The sequence below is a fragment of the Notamacropus eugenii genome, chromosome 1, assembly GCF_028372415.1.
Source record: "Notamacropus eugenii isolate mMacEug1 chromosome 1, mMacEug1.pri_v2, whole genome shotgun sequence".
Lineage (NCBI taxonomy): Eukaryota > Metazoa > Chordata > Mammalia > Diprotodontia > Macropodidae > Notamacropus > Notamacropus eugenii.
In genome coordinates this window covers 251,106,436-251,127,929 of record NC_092872.1, presented here as the reverse complement: position 1 = coordinate 251,127,929, position 21,494 = coordinate 251,106,436, and the positions used below count along the sequence as shown (strand labels likewise).

General features: G+C 38.1%; 1 pseudogene; it reads left to right on the top strand.

Moving 5' to 3' along the window:
* Positions 1 to 5,889: 5,889 nt before the first annotated feature.
* On the top strand, positions 5,890 to 6,834 carry LOC140525016 (aspartyl/asparaginyl beta-hydroxylase-like; annotated as a pseudogene).
* Positions 6,835 to 21,494: the final 14,660 nt, after the last annotated feature.

The window sequence follows — 21,494 nt, the reverse complement described above, 5'->3', positions numbered from 1 at the left end:
GCTGTGTTCCACTATAAGCCCAGTGCAACAGACCTTTCTTATTGGTCTTCCAGGTTGTTTTAGACTGGAAATCTCTTTCACTCTGTCATTTTGTGGCTTCTGCTGCTCTAGAAATTGTTTGGAGTCATTTTTACAGGTATTTTAAGGGCTTTGAGGGGAGAGCTTGAACAGGTCCATGCTTTTACTCTACCATCTTGGTTCCACCTCCTCTTATCCCATAATCTTGTTGATGTTGTTCAGTGGTTTTTCAGTCATACCTGACTCTTTGTGACCCCATTTGGAGCTTTTTGGCAAAGATACTAAAATGGTTTGCCATTCCTTTCTCCAGCTCATTTTACAGATGAGGAAACTGAGGCAAATATTGTTAATTGACTTGCCCAGGGCCACACAGCTAGTAAGTGTCTGAGGCCAGATTTGAGCTCAGAAAGGAAAGTTTTCCAGACTCTAGTTGTGGCCCTCTATCCATTGTGCTATTCAACTGCCCTTGGTACCACACTCATAAATGATCTGCCAGTGTCCCAGGAATATACCAAAATTTATCAAACTTGAAATATCATTCATTTTCAATCCTTCATCAACCCCAAGCCCCTCTAAAAATTTCTCTTTCTGTGGTGTGTACTATTTTCTCAGTTTTCCATGTTCATCACCTTAGAGTCATCTTTGTCTTTCTTTGTGCACTACCTTAAGTTGCCAAGTCTCATCAATTCTACCTATTTGACATTTCTTGCTTCTTTTATCTTCTATCCACTTAATCTAGCTAAGTCTCTTAATACTTCTCACCTGGATTATTATAAATTGCTCCTCATTTCTCTCCATTGTTTGAGTCTTGGCCTTCTGTAATTCAAGCACTACACAATTGCCAAAATAATCTTCCTGATGCATGTTCTGGTCATGCCTTTGCTATTTCAAAACCTCTAGTGACTCCCATGTATGCTCCAGAGAAAAAAAAAAACAACTCCTTAGCTCAGTACACAAGACCTTCCATAATCTGCTTTTGCCTTACTTTTTTTTTTTAACGTGATTTCACCTTGTTATTATTTGCTTGTGTTTGACTCTATGTGGGTGCATAGATGTGGGCACATTGCATTTTCTTGAGAGAGTCACATATGCAGAATTTATCTGCCCCAACAATAGAGTACAGGTAGCATGATACCATAAGTGACTGACTCTAATGTGCCACAGAAGTGATCTTAGAGGATTTTAAGCATAGCATCCTCATTTTGCAGATAAGACAAGATTCAGAGCTACAGAGAGTTGAAGTGACCCTTATCTAGGGTCATAGAGTTGATGTCTGAGGCAGGATAGAACCCAGGTTTTCCTAAGCAAATACCACTATGGTCAGTCAACAGTTCCCAGGGGTGATCTGGGAAGACTCACTTAGAAAATAGGATAGGACCCAGCAGTCATATGCCATTGATGGTCTCTGAGTTAGGCAACAAAGCCCCAGGAGTGATGCAAAATCACTATCACTGCAAGAGAAAGTTGAAAAGGACCTGTCATGCAACTCAAACTGTAGAGTCATAGTAGCCTTGGGCACCCCTGGTTAGTTTCTTCCTGGAGTTCTGTGAATTGCTATTAATGGAGAATATGTCCAGGGACCTTTCCCTAGGGTATCACAACACAAGTAAGACTCCCTTGCCTATCTGCCAGGCAGACAGACTCTCTATTGCTCCAGAGGTTAGCAAATGCTAATCTCTACAAACAAAAAACATCCCAAATGGACCAGTGAAGCCCAGAGACACATCTGTTTCTCTACAATTCCACATTGAGGGTTTTTTCCTTTGCCCCAAGGCTGTACCTCTCTCAGACATTGTAACCTCTGACATGAATGAGATTAGCTCCCTGAAGAAGCTACTCATCCTGAGATATGGTTTGTGAACATGTTGCCAGTAGCTCTACTAAATTTCAGCAAGGTGCCTCAGGTGCCTCCCTAAAAAGCAAAGACTCCCAAATGTTAGAAAAGAAGATTAATGGGAATCTGGGAAATTGTAACATATCTATCATAAGGAAGTATGGGAACACCAGGAAACTGATAAGGAATATTGAAAAATGAAAGCTGAAAGGGAAGAGCTTGTACATGTTCATCTGGCATTGTTCAGGGGCTCAGCTTCTCAAAATTGGTGCTGGTTGTTTAGACAAAACATGGAGGAATAGAGGCAATTCATCAACCTAGCTTCTTGAAGAAATCCTTTAATAACAGAAAGCTTCCTTTGCTCGCCAAACAAAAATCAGATCTAGAGGCAGCTAGGTGGTGTAATGGATCACTCTGGACTTGAAGTCAGCAGGAATGTCTATAAAATAAACTTACTGAGTGTTTGTAATGGGCAGTCTTACATAGTGGTTACAGTACTGGACTACACTGAATAAGGAAAACCTGGATTCAAATCTAACCTCAAACCCTTACTAGCTGTGTGACCCTAAGCAAATCACTTAACATGTCTACCTTAGTTTCCTCATCTGTAAAATGGGAATAACAATAGGACCTATATCCCAGGTTTGTTATGAAGACCGAATGATGATGACATATGCAAAATCTTTGAAAACTTTAAAGTGTTATATAAATATTACTATTATTATTAATGTTATTAGAGGTAACTAGGTGGGGCAGTGAATAGAGTGCCAAGCCTGTAGACAGGAAGACTCATCTTTCTGAGTTCACTCTGGTCTCAAACACTAAAGAGCTTGTGACCTTGGGCAAATCACTTAACCATTTGCCTCAGCTTCCTCATCTATAAAATGTTCTGGAAAAGGAAATGGCAAACAGTTCTAATTTCTTTGCCAATAAAACCCCAAACAGGGTCATTAAGAGTAGGAAATGACTGAATAACAATAACTGGTAGTAGTAGTATTATAGGTAGAAGAACTGAAATTGGAAACATGGACATAAATGTTAGGCATACTCTTTGAATATTGTAAACTTAAAAACAGAAAACTCTAAAGACTTCTGAGAATTAGAAGGTAGGATTCTATGACCTAAGATGAAAAAAGGAAGTCTACTCCAGATGAATGAATGGTTCTCAGTAATACAATTCTTGTGTTGCAGACACAAAGGATTCCAATAAGGAAAAAATAGGGAGAAAGTGTTTTTAAAGAGACTGATCTCACTGCAGGGATGCTTGTGAATGAAGTCAGATTTTAAAAGAATGTGTACAAAAGAGGGAAGTGAGGATGAATAAGAACAACACAGTTCCAACAATAATAGTTGTAGGAAGGCCAGAGGTTAGTGTAAGCTATGACTTACCAAAAAAGAGGGGAGGGGTACAGACAGCATCAGGGACTTTGAGTTTTAATTCAACAGTAAGGGACATGAAGAAAAGATAGGAATACTTTGTATGGTAGATAGAAATAAGGAAACGATCATTTATTAAATGCCTACTACATACTCGTTCCTGTGGTAAGCACTATATACATATTATTTTGTTTGATTGCTGCAATGATCCTATGATATAGGGACTATTATTTTCATTATTTTCCAACTGAAAAAACTGAGATAGATAGCACTTAATGGACTTGCCAGGGTCCCATAGCTAATAAGTGTCTGAGGTCAAATTTGAACTCCCGATCAGTCTTATATCTCCTTTGCCACCTGGGTGAAGGATTCACTACAATACAGTAAGCTAATAATACAATTGCACTTTTGGCTAAAGACAGAAGGATCTTCTGAGCAAAAAAATAAATAAAAAAACAGGACAAAGAGGATGAACATGGAATTGAAAGGGAAGATAAATTGAGATGATGGAGAACACCTGATCACCTTGCCCTGTGGGAACTCAAGATCTCTAACCTTGGGCATCTTACCTCTCAGGATACCAATTTATCTTGAGAGAGCCAGTGTGCTCTGTCAGAAAGGGTCTTGTTATGTTTATCATGCCATAGAAGTATAATAGGAAGCTAAGAGGGATAAAAGCCAATCTGGGCACAATTCAAAGGAGTCATTCCTATTAATTAAAGGTGCCTAAGTATAGGACATACTAACTTGATGAGCAGCACATGCCTTATCACTTGAGGTCTTTAAGCAGAGTCTAGACTATAGCAAAAAAGCAAAATTTAAACTTAATTATTTAATAGTTTGGGATGGAATTGAACTAAACAACTCCTGGGATCCTTTCCAATTCTCTGGTATCATAATCCTCTGGTTGGCCAACTTGGTCTGTTTGTGATATCCATGTAAAGAGAGATGAAACATTTTGTTGATACAATCCAGTCCCCTCTCTTCTTGGGATGATCATGAGAAATGTGCCAAACTAGGGCTATGCTCCAAAGAGAGACATTTTTCATCATGGTTTGGAATAACTTTTGAATATGTCTTGAAATTTTAATTAGTAAAATATGAATTATTGTTTAATCAATAAGTAGATTCACTGGGAAAAAGGAAGTATCATTTCTCTAAGGGATTCCCCATCTTTATCATTTTATAATGACCATTCCTAAGAAGGAAGTCTTCTCCCTTTGGGAAACAAGAGTAGCAATCATATTTCCTGAGGTAAGCCAAGGGGAGAACTCAGTTCTCATATTAAAGCCACGATCTTCAGAACATTGGGCTATAAAGTGATGTCCAACTTTCTGTCAACATGAACAGTGTAACCTACTTCCTAAGTTTTGGAACAGGAAGAGATCGAAGAGACAATCCAATGTCCAACCTATTCATTTTATAAAGAGGAAAACTGAACCCTAGGGAATGGAAGTGATTTGCTTAAAATCACTCAGATAAGTAGAAAAGCTGGGATTTGAATTCAAATCTCCCATAAAATCTGACATTACTTGCATTGCGTAATAATCTTTCATTTTGAGTTGAATGCATTAGATTAAGTATTTTATCTTATCTTCAATTTAGCCTAGTCAAAATATTAATAATAATAATCCTTTTAAGTTTGCACAGCACTCTATGTGTTAGGTCATTTGAACTTCAGAGTAACCTAATGAGATAAAATTCTATACACAAAAATATTCATTTTAAAGATGAGGAAACTCAAAGATTCTGGAAAGATAGTGGTCAGAAACTTTCAGCTCTCCAAATTTCCTGCACAGAAAAAGACAGAATATTGCCTCAGAGAGAATGTAGAGCAGCTGAAATAAACAAAAGTCAGGGTAAAGTGGTTGTTCTCCCAAGACAGCCCAACAAGACTCCAGGAAAGACCTGACTTCCCAGTGCAGAGGTTTGGCCCGAATGAAGTACAAACACCTCTGGCCAACTCTGAAATCTATAAGTAATAAACTCTGGGAGCAGCTGAGGTTGGGAGGCACCCTCAGCTTTAGAAACTTTCACCTCCTGGACAGTGTGGGGGTGTGAGGGCTGAGGAGGTGAAGAATGAAGGACCTTCCAGGAAGGCTAAGAACAACAGTGCTGACCAAACACATTCAGGGCTGGGGCTGTGGGAAGAAAGAATTAGCACACACTTGATGACTGCAGTAGCAAGGGGTGGGGACCCTGCTGGCTGTGGACACTTGTAGCAGAGCACTCTCTGGTTTCAGTTCCAGGGAGGAGAGGACAACTGTAGTTTGCAACCCCCAGAGGGAACTCGGGAAACAAATTCATTGGCACAAAAGGCATCAACTGAGGTTCTAGCTGTGGCTTAGAAGTAGAGAGGGGAGCCTGAGATTGGTCCCGGGAATAGACCTCAGAAAATAGCAGTAAGAAGGACCTGAGGCTTGAGCCTTTATTCCCCATACCTCAAGACTAGAACTTGATCACTCTGATAATTGTTAAAATATTTTTTTAAATAAGCAAGTAAAGGAAAAAGAACGCAACCATAGATAACTAGTATGGTGATAGAGAAGATCTGCATTGCCCTTTCCCCCTGCTGCCACCTGCCTGCTCCCTGCTGTTTACCTGGCCTGCGCCAGGCAGCTCCTCAGGTTCTACCCGCTGCAGCCCCCGACAGCGGCGGCATGGCCCCGCGGAAGAACGCGAAGGCTGGCAGCAGCGACGGCCACAGCAGCAGCAGCGCGGGCGGTGGCATCAGTAGCAGCAGCAGCAGCAGCAGCCCAGGGTCCCGCAGAGAGGCAAAGCATGGAGGACGTAAAAATGGGAAGAAGGAAGGGCTCTCTGAAAGTTCATTTTTCACATGATTTATGGTCATTGCATTGCTGGGGGTCCGGACTTCTGTACCTGTTGTTTGGTTTGCTGATTATGAAGTTCTAGCCAAAGCAAAGGACTTCCGTTATAACTTGTCAGAGGTACTTCAAGGGAAGCTGGGAATCTACAATGCTGGTGGTGATGGTGATTTTGATGCAGATGATGCCAAAGTTTTATTAGGATTTAAGGAAAAATCTGCCTCAGCAAAGTCAGTCTTACCTGGATAACCAGAGGATCACATACAACCAGAAGATCAGTCTACAAGAAAACTAGAACACCAGAAAGTTGAAAACGAAGTGGAAGAGAACATTGAATTTGTCCTTAAAGAAGCACCGCATGAAAATGACAAGGAAGAAGAGTCAGTTGAAGCAGTAGAACAGCAAATAGAAGATGAAGAAAGTCCTACGAGAAATGAGTTACAAGATAAACTTGAAGACTTGGAAACAGAAACACTTCATGAAGAAACTGAAGATAGATATTATCAGATGAAAGGACCTGAGTCAGATTCAAATGAATATAAAAAAGATGTGGAAGAGATTGTATGTGAACAGGACAATCCAGATTATCAAGAGATCATAGAACCAGGAGTCAAAGATACAACACTGAAGTATAATACAGAAGACACAACATATGAAGACTATGATGAACCAGTCCATGAACCTCCAGAAAACGAGAGAAGAGAAGCTGTTTCAGACATTGCTGTAGAAGATTTAAACACAGGTTTAGAGGAAGGAAATATATCTCCAGTAGAAGAGTAGCATGAAAGACCATCAGATGCTTCAAGCTTCAAAAAGACTGTCCCTACTACAAGAGGACCACCCATAACCTCAAGGGGAACAGATGGTTATGATAGCTATTGTGAAATGATTGCTAAGGAGTTCAGTATCTTTCAGAAGAAACACTAAGATATCTTAAAGGAGTGATAGCCAACTGTCATATTAGAACACAATAAAACACACACACACACACACACACACACACACACATACACACATGCACACAAAAGATCTGGATTTATATTCAGAAGAAGATAATGGAACCAAAAAAATCCACTCCTTTTTCAATGAGAAATGTCAAATAGTTCCCAAGCACAAGAAGATTTCTTAGAACTTAGAAAAGACTTTAAAAAATAAGAGAGATTGAGGAAAAAATTAGGGGAAAAAATAAGAGCAGTCCAAGAAAATCAAACAACTTGAAACAGGGAAACAAAAATTTAAGGAAGAAAATAATTCCTTGAAAAATAGAATTGGGCAAAAGGATGCTAATGACATTCTAAGGCAAAAAAATTAACAAAACAAAAGAATGAAAAAAATATTAAAAAATGTAAAACATCTCATTAGAGGAACATCTGATCTGGAGAACAGATCAAGGAGAAATAATATAAGCAAAGTCAGATTGCCTGAAAGTCAGGATAAAAAAAAAAGAATCTTGATACAATATTACAAGAAATTATCAAGAAAAATTGCCCTGAAGAAGGCAAAGCAAAAATAAAAAAAAAATCCACCAGTCATCACGTGAAAGAGATCCCAGGAATAAAGGTTATAGAAATCTCATAACCAAGTTTCAAAGCTCTCAGGTTAAGGAGAAAATATTAGAAGTCACAAGAAAAAACACAATTTAAATATCACAGAGCTACAATAAAGATTACACAAGACCTACCAGTTACTAAGTTGAAGGAATACTATAGCATATATATATACATATATATATATAACATATATATATATAGTATAATATGTAGGTCTTGGAATACCATATTTCATAGGGCAAAGAGGTGGGATTACCACCAAGTGTAACTTACCCAGCAAAGTTACATATAATCATAACTAAAAAAGTGGGCACTTAACAAACTGAAATACTTTCAGGTGTTTGTGACTAAACAGCAGAACTTAATGGAAAATTAAATATATAATATCCAGGAGAAAAATAAAGTAAACATTAATGGCCAATTATAAGGGATGCAATAAAGTCAAATCATTTGCTTTTTAATATGCGAAAATATTATCAGTTCTTTTATGACTGTCATTTTTATTTTGGTAGTTTGAAAGAAAGGCTTGGGCTAAGCTGAGCATGATGGGGTAATTAAAAATAATAAAACTGTGGTAAGACATAACTGTAGTGAGAGCAATTATCTCATACAAATGAGATGAAAATAGGAAAAAAAATTATACAGAAGAAACTAGTAGGGGGAGGACAAGTAGTGTTGAAAACTTGCTCTCATCAGGAACAGGTTAAAGAGAGAGCAAAGTATATATCTAAAAAGGCATAAAACTTTTCTAAATTCAGAAAGAAATAAGAGGGCAAAGAGATAGAGTAGGGAGAGAAGATAAAGGAGAGGTTCTTAGAGGGGTGGATAGGTTAAAGAATAGGAGGGTAGGGTAGCAGATATAGAAGTGAAGCAGAGGACTGAGGAGGGATAAGAATAGGGTGAAAAGGATAGTGAGGAAAAATAGAAAGGAGGAAAATAAACAATCTTCTTAGAATATGAATGGGATAAATTTATGCATAAAAATGGATAGCATTTTATAGCAGATTAAATATTTGAATTCAACAATATGTTGCTTTGAGGAAATGCTACAAAAATGAAAGATATAAACATAAAAAAAAGGTCAGGGGTAGAATTTATTATATAAAAAAACAGGGATAGTAATCATGATTTCAGACAAAGTTAAAGCTAATATAGATTTAATCAAAAGAGAAAAATAGGGAAATGACTTTATGTATCAGCTATATTATCCAATATTGTATTAGACCATTTAAAATGCTAGACAGTATAAAATACCTGAGAGTGTACCTGCCAAAACAAGCACAGGAACTACACGAATATAAACATAAAATACTTTTTATACTTATAAAGTTAGATCTAAATAATTGAAGTAATATTTATGGTTCATGGGTAAGTAAAACAATATATTTCAATGACATTTTCACCTAACCTCTAATCCCATCCCAATTAAATTACTAAAAAATCATATTACTAAGTTAGAAAAAACAATAACAAAATTCATTTAGAAGAACAAAAGGTCAGATACTTCAAAGAAACCAGGGTGTAAAGGAAGCAGATTAGTAGTATCAGACCTTAAAACATATTATAAGGTGAGAGTGGTGTTGAAATGTAATATGGATATTTTGAATATTTTAAAGTAAAATTTTAATCTATAAATAAATCCCATATAAATAAGAATAGAAGGAATAAAGAAAACTGGGAGGAAAACTTTCATAGAAAAGCTCTCAGATAGAATAGGATTGGATTGGAATACTGCTGTAGTGCAGGAAATGAGGAGCTGGTTGATTTAGAAAAACATGGAAAGACTTAGACATATTAAAGAAGATGCTGTCCACCTTAAGAGAAACAGATGACAAGCAGAAATAAGCATAGTACAATCCTATGTACATACATATGAGTGTGTATTTTTAGATATTTGTGTATATACATACATACATGTATGTGTGCATTTATACATACACATATATATCCATACTTAGTTGTAGCCTTCTTTAGAGTGGGGAAGGGGGCATGGAGAGAGAGAAAAAAATTAAGTAAAAGTGCAAAGAAGAAAACAAGCAAAGCTACAAAGAAGCAAAGAGAAGCTGGATAGCTTTGAAAATAATGTGCAGTATTTATTTTAAAGGTTTTCTTGAAGGGGAAATTTTTTGATTTATATTAGATATTCTCTTATGTTCAGCTGTGTACATGGAAATGGTTTTTTTTCTTGTTTTGTACTTGTTTAAGATAAATTTAACACTTTTTAAAAAAAATAAAAAATACATCTCAAAAAATATAAAGATGGGGAAACTGAGGAAGACAGAAGTTAAGTGATTATTTAAGATCACACAGGATTCTGAACAAGGGCTATCCCTACTCCTAGGCCAATATAGCAGCCCCTCCATCCAGCTACCTCTCAGGATATCTTCTCTACAGTGAACACCAGGTTCAGTCAGGAAATATTTTCTTTGCGGTCTTGGACAAGTCATATCCTTCTATCATTTATAAAACAATTTATTCACTAATTAAGACAGTTTGGAGAAAAAAATAATGTTCGAAAGATCTTGGATAAAGTTTTTTAAGTTCTATAAAAATCTGGCAAGTTGAAGAAAGAAAGATATGGCCAGGGGAGGGTGATCAAGATGATTAAGGGTACAGACACCATGCCACATGAGAAGTGACTGAATAAATTATGAGTATTTAGCCTGGAAAAGAAAGGAGACACAATCATTGCCTTCATGCATTTGGAGGGCTATCAAGAGAGCAACTTCATTTCTACTTGGCATAAGAGGGTGCAAAACTAGAAAAAATGACTGAGAATTATTCAGAAACAAGCATTAATTAAGCACCTACTATGAGTTAGTCATTGTGCTTAGTGGTAAGGATACAAACAATTGTCTGCACCAATATTCTCCTGGGGAAACAACTTGCAAATAACTAGGTACATACAAGATATATAAAGTTAATAGAAGGTAAACTGAAAGGAGAAGAGGGGTTTTGGAAAGGTCTTTCCTAAGCCTTGAGCTGATCCTTGAAGGAAGCCAGGGAAATCAGAAGGTAAAAGTGAGGGGACAAAGCATTCCTTGCATGGGTCAGTTGAAGATCATAGATCTAAATCTGGGAGGGACCTCAGATACTGTCTAATTCAACTCCCTCATTTTACAGATGAGAAAACTCATGTCCATATTGGTCAGTGACTTGTTTAAGGTCATCACACAGGGGGAAAATGTCAGAGGAAGAGTTTGTTCTCCTATTTCCTAGATTTGGACTCAAAATGAGCGGACAAAAAAGTGTTCTGAGAATTAAAGTGATGCAAAAATACAATGAGCCACTCAGAGGAGCTAGAAACTTTCCCATTCCCTAGAAGCCTTCACACTGAAGCTGAGTGACCTCCAGTAGAGTGGATTTCTGTTTGTGTCCAGATGTTGCCCAAGGTCCCTCCCTACCCTGTCCCTGGTTCTAAGCACTGTGATTATTACTGGCAATCCAAGATGACACAGAGGAATTGATTTTCATGGACTGACATTGTCCCAGGACCATGTGGAGCTCCTGGTGATTATATTTGTGGGAACAAAAGCCTGTGTTCTTTCCTGGAAGTTAGGTAAATTGAAGGCTGATTTACTAATCTATTCTGGGCTGTATTTGTTTTTTGTCAAGTACATATCGTCCCTCTCCTGTTTAGGTAATGTTCCTCAGTTTGTTCTGTGTTGTTCCTTTGACGTCATTTCCAAAGTGGAAGAAGATTTAGAAATAGAAATATTTATATGTAATCTCTGCTCCCCCTTTTTTGGTGATGTATGTGTATGGAGGGGGTGGGTGTTAGTTAGATGAGAGAAGCAGGTAAAATAATGGCATCCACCTGAATCAGGATTGCTTTTGTCTAAAGTTGTGCTTGAGCTCTCCAAATGCTAGAAGTATTCTCAAGGAATTGGAAGGTGGAACCCTGGGGAGATGGGAACTACTGTTCTGTCTTAGGTGTTAAACACATGTGGAAGGGTGATTAATCATCAGTAGTGCTTGTTCTAACCTCTGCAGGGAGGTGACTGCTACAAATGCATCAGACCTGGTTTAACTATGATTTTGTATAATTTTGTGGTACCATCAGTCATTTGATACTTACAGAAAGTGAGAGCTGGAGGGTACCTTGGAAATCACCTGCTCCAATCTGTGGTGGAAACATTTGGAAGCTGAGGACACTGAGGTACTGAGATGTCAAGTCAATTGTCTAGGCTAGAAAGTAGAAAGACTGGGAGAACTTTGGTTCTTCCACTTCCAGATGTAGCATCTGTCTTTGTAAGGGGAAGTGCTGCTGGAGAGAAATATGAAAATAAAGAAAGACATTGCTTGGGAGGGAAAGGAAAACAACAACAAACACGAGGAGGAAGAAAAATAACCACAAGAAGAAAGATAACAAGAAGAACACAAAGACCAAGAAAAAAAGAATAAGAAAACAGAATGTGGAGAACAGAAAGACTCAGGAGAAATCACTAAGGCTTGGAGGCAGAGGAACTTGGGAAGGAAAGAAAGCATCATCTATCAATTAACAGACAAATACTTATTAAGTGCCTACTATGCGCCAGGCACTGTTCTAGACGTGTTCTAGAGATGCACCTACAAGAAGGAAGCAACCACTTATTGCAATAAGTATATTTGCCAAAGCAAAGAAAGCCATTTAAAATTTTGTGTTTTTAAATAGTTAAAAAGGGATAGTTGGCTATCCCTAACATATACCACTTCTGCAATCCTGGGCAAGTTACTTTGCCATTTTGTTCCAGCCAACACATTAAGACTATGCATTAGGAAGGAGTTGATAATCTCCCTCACTGGAGGGTACTTTTTCAGGTATGATATTAATATAATATAATCAATATAATATAATCAATATTAATATAATAAATATAATGTGTCGATGTCTATGCCCATGTCAGGGCATATATATACATACATACATACATTATATATACATATATATGTGTTACTTATATATGTCAGGGAGGGAAGCACAAGTTACTTGCTAGAGAACTGACCTCCAAGTGAGGAGGACCCAGGTTCAAGTACTGCTTCTCTAACACAATAATTGTTGTTGTGTTTGGCCTTCATTCTCGAAGAGGACCATGACCTATACGATAACACAACTTGCAATTGAACGATTGTCATTGGCAAAAATAGTTTCTCACTAGGGATTCATTATATTGATGAAATAATATACTTAACCCTTCACTTCCCAATGAAATTATCTTGGGAACATGATATGCCAAAAGTAACCATGGCAACCAGGTAGATTTTTACCTAAAGTTCACAGGGTCCATGACTTAGACTTTGCGTTAAATATGCTGGGAAGGAAAAAAAGAGAAATTCTTGGCTGGATCACACAGAGAATCAGGGTTGTGTGTGTGTGTGTGTGTGTGTGTGTGTGTGTGTGTGTGTGTGCATGTCTTAAGGGTGAGGAAAACTCCTGCTACTCACCATCACAGATAATGACAATTTGATATGAGGGATTAAACCAATTAAATTGCTGAGATTTGATGGAATGTGGAAGCTGTGTTTACTTTGTACCTATGTACACACATGCACGTACAAAAGCATACAGATACATTTAACCATGGGAAAGTGTACACTGCTCTGAGTCTCGGTTTGTGCCTTTATAAAATGAGGAGATCAAACTGGATGAATTCTGGGTTCCTTTACAAATGTAACATTTAATGATTCAGTCCAAATCCTACCCCAGATTAACCCCCTGGAGTGAATTAGAACAATGACCTCTCCCATCTGGAAAACAGGACCAATGACATTTGTATGAACCAGAGAATATCATGAACATAGCAACTACTTTTACTAAGTCTTTTTGTCCCAGCATTAAAGTCCAATCTCAACCAGAAGATCAGACTTTTTTAGCTCTTCAATAAAACAGTCTTTGTCACATACTCCTCTCCCCCAAATTTATAGATGGGAAAACTAAGGCTCTAGGCAGTCAACAGTCAACCAGCATTGATCAATCACCTACTATCCTCCGGGATCTGTGCTAAGGCAAAAGTAGCCTCTGCCCTGAAGGAACTCACCATCTAATGGAAGAGACAACATGCAAACAGTTATGTACAAATAAGAAATATTCAGAATAAATTGGAGCTCACTAGTCTATGCCTTTACATGAAACCAAGTAATTCAGGGAAGTTACAAGATGGAGTTTTCATATTGATATAAGGGAATCTTTCTCCTAATTTCACTCACCCAAAGTGGAATGGATTACTTTGAAAGGCAGTGAGTTCTCCATCACCAGGGGTCTTCCAGTGAAGGTCCAATGACCACTTGAGAGGTTCATTATAGAATGGGTTGTAGTTTGGATATGGACTAGACTGAAAGCATCATAGAATCATAGATTTAGTCAGAAGGGACCTTAGAGGCCATTAAACCTCCTCATTTTAAAGATAAGGAAATGGGCCTAGAATGGTAAAATGATTTGCATAGTATCTGAGGCATATTGAAGATGTTTCTGATTCCAATATCTAACACTCCATCTATTCCACCATACTGACTCTCCAGTTCTAAGAGTCTGTGAAACCAGGACTCTGAAAGTAGAGCCCCAATGGCCCTTCTCCTGGGGTGGTACTGAATCTCCAATACAATCTGCCAGTCCAAAGGAAAGAAATGTGGTCATGCTCTTCTTCTCACAGAGAGCGGCTGCTGTTTATTCCTGTATTTGCCAGATTACTGTTAACAAGCTGTACTGTCTTCTCATTAAGAGGCTTAGTGAAGTCTCTGTAATTTGTCCTCTGCGACAAGGGGAGACAAGAGGAATGCCATGCTGTGCTGGGTACTTAGTGACGCCCACAACAGGGCTTGGCAGCCTTACCCACATAATGCAGTTGAGTTGTTTAAAGCAAACAGAATTCATTTGTAGCTGTCATTCAGTTATGCTCTGGTTCTGAAATGTATCCACCAGCTATGATATCTGCCATTTAAACTGTCTGTTCTTCTGGAAGCAAGGAGCTGACATGGGCTACCTAAAGGTAGATTTACTCACAGAGGCCCAGAAAAGCAGAATATAAATATAGAAGTGAATCCAAGGGCTACTTGAACTAACCCACCTCCCAAAGGCATCCCCATTCCAAAATGCTTGACAAATGTTTATGATATCCCTGTGTGCCGACCTCTAGGATGGAGGAGCCTACTGTCGCTCAGGTTAGCCCTTCTACTTTGGGTCAGTTCTAAGTGTTACCAATACCTTCTTGACATCAATCCAATACTGGTGTCTGCAACTTTTACTCGTTCTGTTTTACTACCCAGAAAAATCTATAATAAAGCTAATCCTTCTTTCATAAGACAGGCTTGCATATACTTGAAGAAATCTATCATGCCTTCTGATGACAATCAGCATTTGTTAAGCATGAGCTGAAGCCCTTTCAGCATTCTGAGAGCCTTCCTCTGGTTACTCTCCATTTTGTGAATGACATTTTTAAATTATGGTGCACAAAACTGACCACAGTAGTCCAGAGGTGATAGCATGAGGGCAGAGTATAGTGGGACCATCACTTCCTTCTTCCTAGAAACTATACTTCTCCAAAGGGGCTGTCATGTGGCACAGTGTATGGACCACAAGGCCTGGCGTTAGGAAGACTTGAATTAAAAAATCTGGCCTCCAGGTCATCTACCACACACACACACACACACACACACACACACACACACACACACACACACACACCACCCCTGACAAGTTATTTAACCTCTATTCACCTATTTCCTCATCTATAAAATGGGGAGAATAATAGCACCTGCCTTCTAGGATTGTTATAAGGATCAAATAAAACAATACTTATAAACTATTTAGCATAGAGTCTGGCACATATTAGATGCTAAACAGATGATCACCATCATCATTTTACCAAAGCCAAAGATTAACTTTTTTGACTGCTATTGATTCAACCTGAACCTGCAGACCACCCCAACCCTCACATCTTCTGTAGATAAACTATTATCTGAAAGATAGCATTTCTTACATAAACCTTTGCTTTTATCCCCATTAAATTTTATCTTACCAGATCCAGGGTAATTCTCTATCTTGCACTGATTGGAATCCAATATGTTGACTATCCCTCCAAGTATTCGCAAATTTGACGAGCACACCATCTATACCTTTTTGTGAGCAAGACAGAACCCTAGGACATTTCACTATAATGACCCATCTCATTGAACCATACCTACTCTTTGAGTCCAGGAAACCAAACAATTCAGAACCCTTCAAATTGCATTGTCATCTAGTACCTCTTTGCCATCTTTTTCCACTGGAATCATATTATATTTTAAATACTATTTTTTTAATATTTGCATTTCTCCCAAAAGAAAATTATAATATGAGACAGTGCCATAGAATTCCAAGTCCTCAGAGCAATAGGGAAGCAGGATTTGACACCATTTACCAATTTTAATGCCTATTTTGGAAGCTTCCTGATTTAGCTTCCTTTTATATTCTTTACTATCGCATATGTGTACCTGTTGGTCGCTTATTTATTTTGTATCTACTATCAGGCTTCTCTGAAATGCTGCTGCTGCTTCCATTGTCTGTAGTTCATGTCTGGGTCTAGTGATTCTTCTTCTTCAAAAGGAAAGTTGGGGTTTTTTGTATGTCTTTGCCTGGTCAATATGCCTGAAAACCATCCAACATACTTTAGCTCTTTGGTTCATTAGGACCATAGCCATACATAATTAGGATACTAAAGAGCCTACTGAAGTACCTATAAAAAATTTCCTAAACTAATTACACCATTCTATCCCTCAACTATCTCACTGGGGGGGTCTGTCAGATGCCTTTGATAGCTAGACTGGGTAAATAAATTCTTAAACTTCTGACATATCCTTTGAAGCTAGATCCAGGTCATGTAAATTATCTTGAGCCATTGATAAGCTTCAAAGAAACATAACAAGATTGAGAGAAATAGAGGCTAGCTGGAAAATTTTTCCCAGCATCCCCCTATTACAATATTCCTGCAGTCTTACATACCCTCACCCTCACAAAACAAGTACACAATTAAGGTGCAAGCAAGTGGAGATGTGAGGTCCCAGGGAGAAGAAGCAATATTAAAACTGGCTTCTTGTAGGACAGAGGTGTCAAACTCACCTCCCACCATGTCCACAAAACGCCTGAGTGCAGCCTGAACTCAGTTAAAATGCAATGGAGAAATGTTTAACAAAATACAAACACAATACAACAGAAATAATGTTAATTTCTGGCTTTCTAACTTAATACTCAGCTTGCAGAGTTCCATTTCTCTTTGAATTTGACATCACTGCTGCAAAAAGAAAAATAGCATTTTAGTTAGATTTTAAAGAATGGTGGGAGTCAACAGCCAGAACAGGTATGAAGGAAATGAAGACATAGGAAATGATGTGAATAAAGTCAAAGAGTCTCAGAAAATCTTCATGCATGTACTGGGTGTCATAGGAGTATTATGGTAAAGTTTAGAGTCACCTTGGGTATCAATTAACCCAACCCCTTCCATTTGTCCATGAGGAAACTGAGGTCTAGAATGATTAACTGACATATTCAGTGTCACACAGAGGCAAGAGTTGTCAGAGCCCAGATCTAAATCAAAATTCTTTTATTCCAAATTTCACCACAATAGCAAATCATTTAATTTGACAGAAGCACAGACTTCATAGAAGACAATAGTATGATATAAGATTGGAAAGGTAGCCTAGCAACACATTGTGCGGGGAGCTCAGCTCAGAAGAACTCTCAAATTCTCACCTGGTTCAGTTTTGTTGAAGCTTTTTACCTTTTGTGCCATTTCCCTGCAGGCTGTACTTTTCCTGGTATTCTCCTCTTTCCCTCTCTTTTCAGCTCTTTTATGTGTTTTCTACCCTTAGACAATAAGCTTCTTGAGGGCAAAGATTGTCTTTTTTATTTAGTTTTATTTATTATTTATCTTATTTTTATTTATGCCTCTAGCATTTAGAATGTATACTGATACACACACACACACACAATCTTTAATGGCTGAATTTCAGGTACTATGAAAGGCCAGTGGAGGAAAATGAATTTGGGTAGGGGTGCCTCTGATCTCTGACAGATTCTAATTCTGTGACCCTGGAGAAGTCAATTCGATTCTCAGTGCATCTACCTAAGGCATCTAAGGTTTTTATCTTAATCCGCAAAAGGAGTTTCCTCACTGATATTCCCTACACCAAGAAATTACAGATATAATCTTTTCTACCCCTCCCCCAAGGTTCCAGATACTGAGCATTCAAATTAAAAAATCACTAGGTCAGAGTCATACAAACATTATTGTTGAGCTTTGAACTCAGGTACAAACTCCAGGTACAACTCCAACTATATTACACTGCCAATGGAGGTAAGGTTTTGATTTGTGCTCTAAGATTAATACAACGGTTTCCTCTAAAGCTTCTGCTCAGTTTTACACAGCGTGAGAAAATTTCCCAAGTGCTTTACAAATATTATTTTATTTGATACTCACAATAACTGGAATTAGGTGCTATTATTATCCCCATTTTACAGAAGAGAAAACTGAGACAAACAGTAGTTAAGTGACTTGTCCAGTGTGACACAGTTAGTAAGCCTCTGAATAAGGATTTGAATTGCGGTCTTCCTGACTCCATGTCCATCACTCTACTTTGCCTCCAAGCTGCTTGTTTCCACTTGTTGGAAATAGTAGATATTATTTTTGGTTGATTTTTAAGAGACAGCTGTCAGTATGCTACTTTTGATAGAGATCAAGAGTGGAGGGCTCATCCCAGTCCCAAAGGTTGTCTACTCCAAGTTTGCCTTGCAATAGGGGTCTCTAGAGACCAACTAGCCCCATCATTACACAGTCTTAGTGGCCCAGAAAGCCAGATGGTAATCTAATTTCAGCACATTGGTTGGTTGATGAATTTTCATATGCAGAATTTAGCTAGTTTACCCAGCCTTCTGTGCACAGGAGAAAGGGCTGTGGGAAGAAGTCAGCTCTAAGTTGAATCCATGAATGACAACAGTTGGGATCAGGCAGTGGGTGGCATAGTGAGGGAAGAAACTGTGGCTAAAAAGGAGAGAATACAGGTGGTGATCAGCAGAGAACATGGAGACAGAACCTAGTCCCAGCTGCCTCCCAGAGTTGTGGTGTGATATACAAACTGAAAGGGACATTGGAGGTTGTGCACTTCAATACTTCTCCCCATGTTATGGGGCGGGAGACCAGGGATCATAAAAAGGGACTTATGCAAAGACACATACAGATCCAGTTAGAGAGCCAAGACTCAGGTCTGGATTCCTACATTCTTGTCCTGTTTCTCTGCTGCTTTTATGAATGCTGGTATCTTTTGAGGAGATATCCCAATCATTATCCATCAGAGAAGATATCTGAAGGTTGGACAAAGAGTAAGTGAGGTATCAGAAAGAAGAATACATGAGGAAGTGAGCTGTGAATGAGGTACATAAGAATGAGAAATCAAGGGAACTAGAAAGAGGGTCAGATGATCAGAATAGGAACTATGGTGTAGAATGGAGACAAAAGGCAAGTGGGGAAAGCAAAGGCTACCTCTTCCTTTCTTCATAAAACCAAAAGCATCCCTCCCTCCTCAAAATTTCCTTAAAAAATTATCTGAATCTCTCCTCTGCTACCATCACACCCAGGCTTTGCCATGCTTAACTATTTAAACATCATATCCCCCAAGCAGAATGTAAACTCCTTGAAGGTAGCTTTGTGCTGTTTTCTTAATCTTTATATTTCAAACATATAATGCCTTACAGATAATAGATGCTAAATATGTATTATTGATTTTGAATATAATCCAGGTTCTTGCCCTAATAAAGTTAAGGCATGGTATACTTGTTTTATAGCTGAGGCAACTAAAATTCAGAGAAATGGTGAAATATTTAATATCTTAGGATCAATATGTACCAGAACCAGGACTTGAATTCCAGTTTTCGGAATCCTACCAAGATTCCATTTTCACTAGACCATAGTTATTGAAGCCCAGAGAGAAGATGAGATTTCCAAAAGCAATATTGGGAAAGGAAAATGAGAGGACTGAGGAAATTACAGAAGTACTGCAGGGGGAGTGGATCTGTGAATAAATAATCTAAATATTTACAATTCAGACATAAGTCCTTGGTTTAATTTTCTTCACTGTTAAGAGGTTGTTTTTATTTTTTTTCAATGCACAGGAAGAAAAATTAATCATGTTCCTGAAGGGCACACTTTCTACACACACTAGTCTTGGAGGCCTTTATTTCAATCATTCTGAGGGGTGGGGGTCTGGGAAAGGGAGAGGGAAAAAGTGTTCAATAATTACAAAAGCTAGGTCTACTTATACATTCAAGTGCACAATATTATAGTGTATAGTATCACAATAATACCTGCAGACTCAAATGTATGTGGACAATATCAAAAGTGTGGACAACAAGCAAAATGAGCAAGCTCTCCTTACTCAAGATAATAAATTTTGTCATATGGACCACTGAGGCTTGGGAAGAGATCTATGAATGGCATATGGTGTCATATGCCATATTGAAAAGAAGCAGGACAAGATAAAAATGGAGGAAGCTAGCACTGTGTATTAAGAAGATATGGTCATTTGGGGAAATCCTATAACTAGAGTGTAGAAACATGTCTGAGAACATTTGGGTAAATATCAATGGAAGCAGTAATAGTAAGTATATTATCATCAGAGAATGCTGTGGACCACCTCAACAGGAGGAAATACATGAAGGGTATGGAGTTCAAGAAACATATCACAAGCATGTCACAGAGGCACATGATAGCCAAATAATAGGAGACTGAATTTATTCACGTAACTGCTGGTTTGCTCTCTCTCTCTCTCTCTCTCTCTCTCTCTCTCTCTCTCTCTCTCTCTCTCTCTCTCTCTCTTTCTCTCTGTCTGTATCTCAAAGAGATCAAAGAAAGAAGAAAGGGACTCATATGTACAAAAATATTTATTGCAGCTTTCTTGATGGCGGTGCCCATCAATTGGAAAAGGGGTCAGCAATGATAGTATATGAAAGCAATGGAATACTATTGTACTAGAAGAAATGATGAAGAAAATAAATTCAGAAATGCCCGAGAAGGCTTTAAAAGCAAGCACCCAGACATACACAGGAGGGTCTGCTATTACAGGTTCTTAGATCTGCATTTCTAAAAGGAAAGCAACTTTTGAGGGGTCAACAATCATTTTAATTAAGCACATGTATCATTCACTTAGTTCAGGGGAAAAAGTCAGCACCCTGAACTTCACAGAAAATACAGAGAAATCTAAATCAACAGACAGTGCTTCCAAACTGTCTGACAGTAAGCAATATATACATCACAGATCAACAGATGGATGCAACTGCCTGACCATACATACATAGTTATCAGAGGGGGAAGCACCAACATCTGGGTTTTCAAAGCTGAGGGAGGCTGCTTAGCAGCTTCCTAGAGTCTCATCTAGAACTAAGCTCCAAAGTAAAATCTCACCCTCAGAGTATTTATATATTTTTAGAGCCAGAGGCCATCATAACCCGTGAGAACCAAGATTTCATTAGAAACTTATCGAAAGGTATAAGCCTTCCTACAAATATTCCTGGGCCTATTAATGGGTAGGGAAGATCTTTTTTTAATCACATTGAAATAATTAACAATACAAATACATAAACTCTTTCTAGTTAAAGAAATACTTGTTTCTGTACTTTATTCCTAGTGAAGATTCTTGGTTGACAAAGGCAAGATTCAATCAGAGGCACTTGATTATACTAAAACAAAAACAGCAAAGATTCTACTTTGTTTGCCATCACAAAGACTCATATAAACTGATGCAGACTAAAATTAGGAGAACCAAAAGATATCAACATCAATAACATTGTAAAAACGAACAACTTTGAAAGACTTGGGAACTCTGTTCAACAAAATGACCAACCACAGTCCCAGAAGACTCATGATGAGAGAAGCTACACAACTCCTG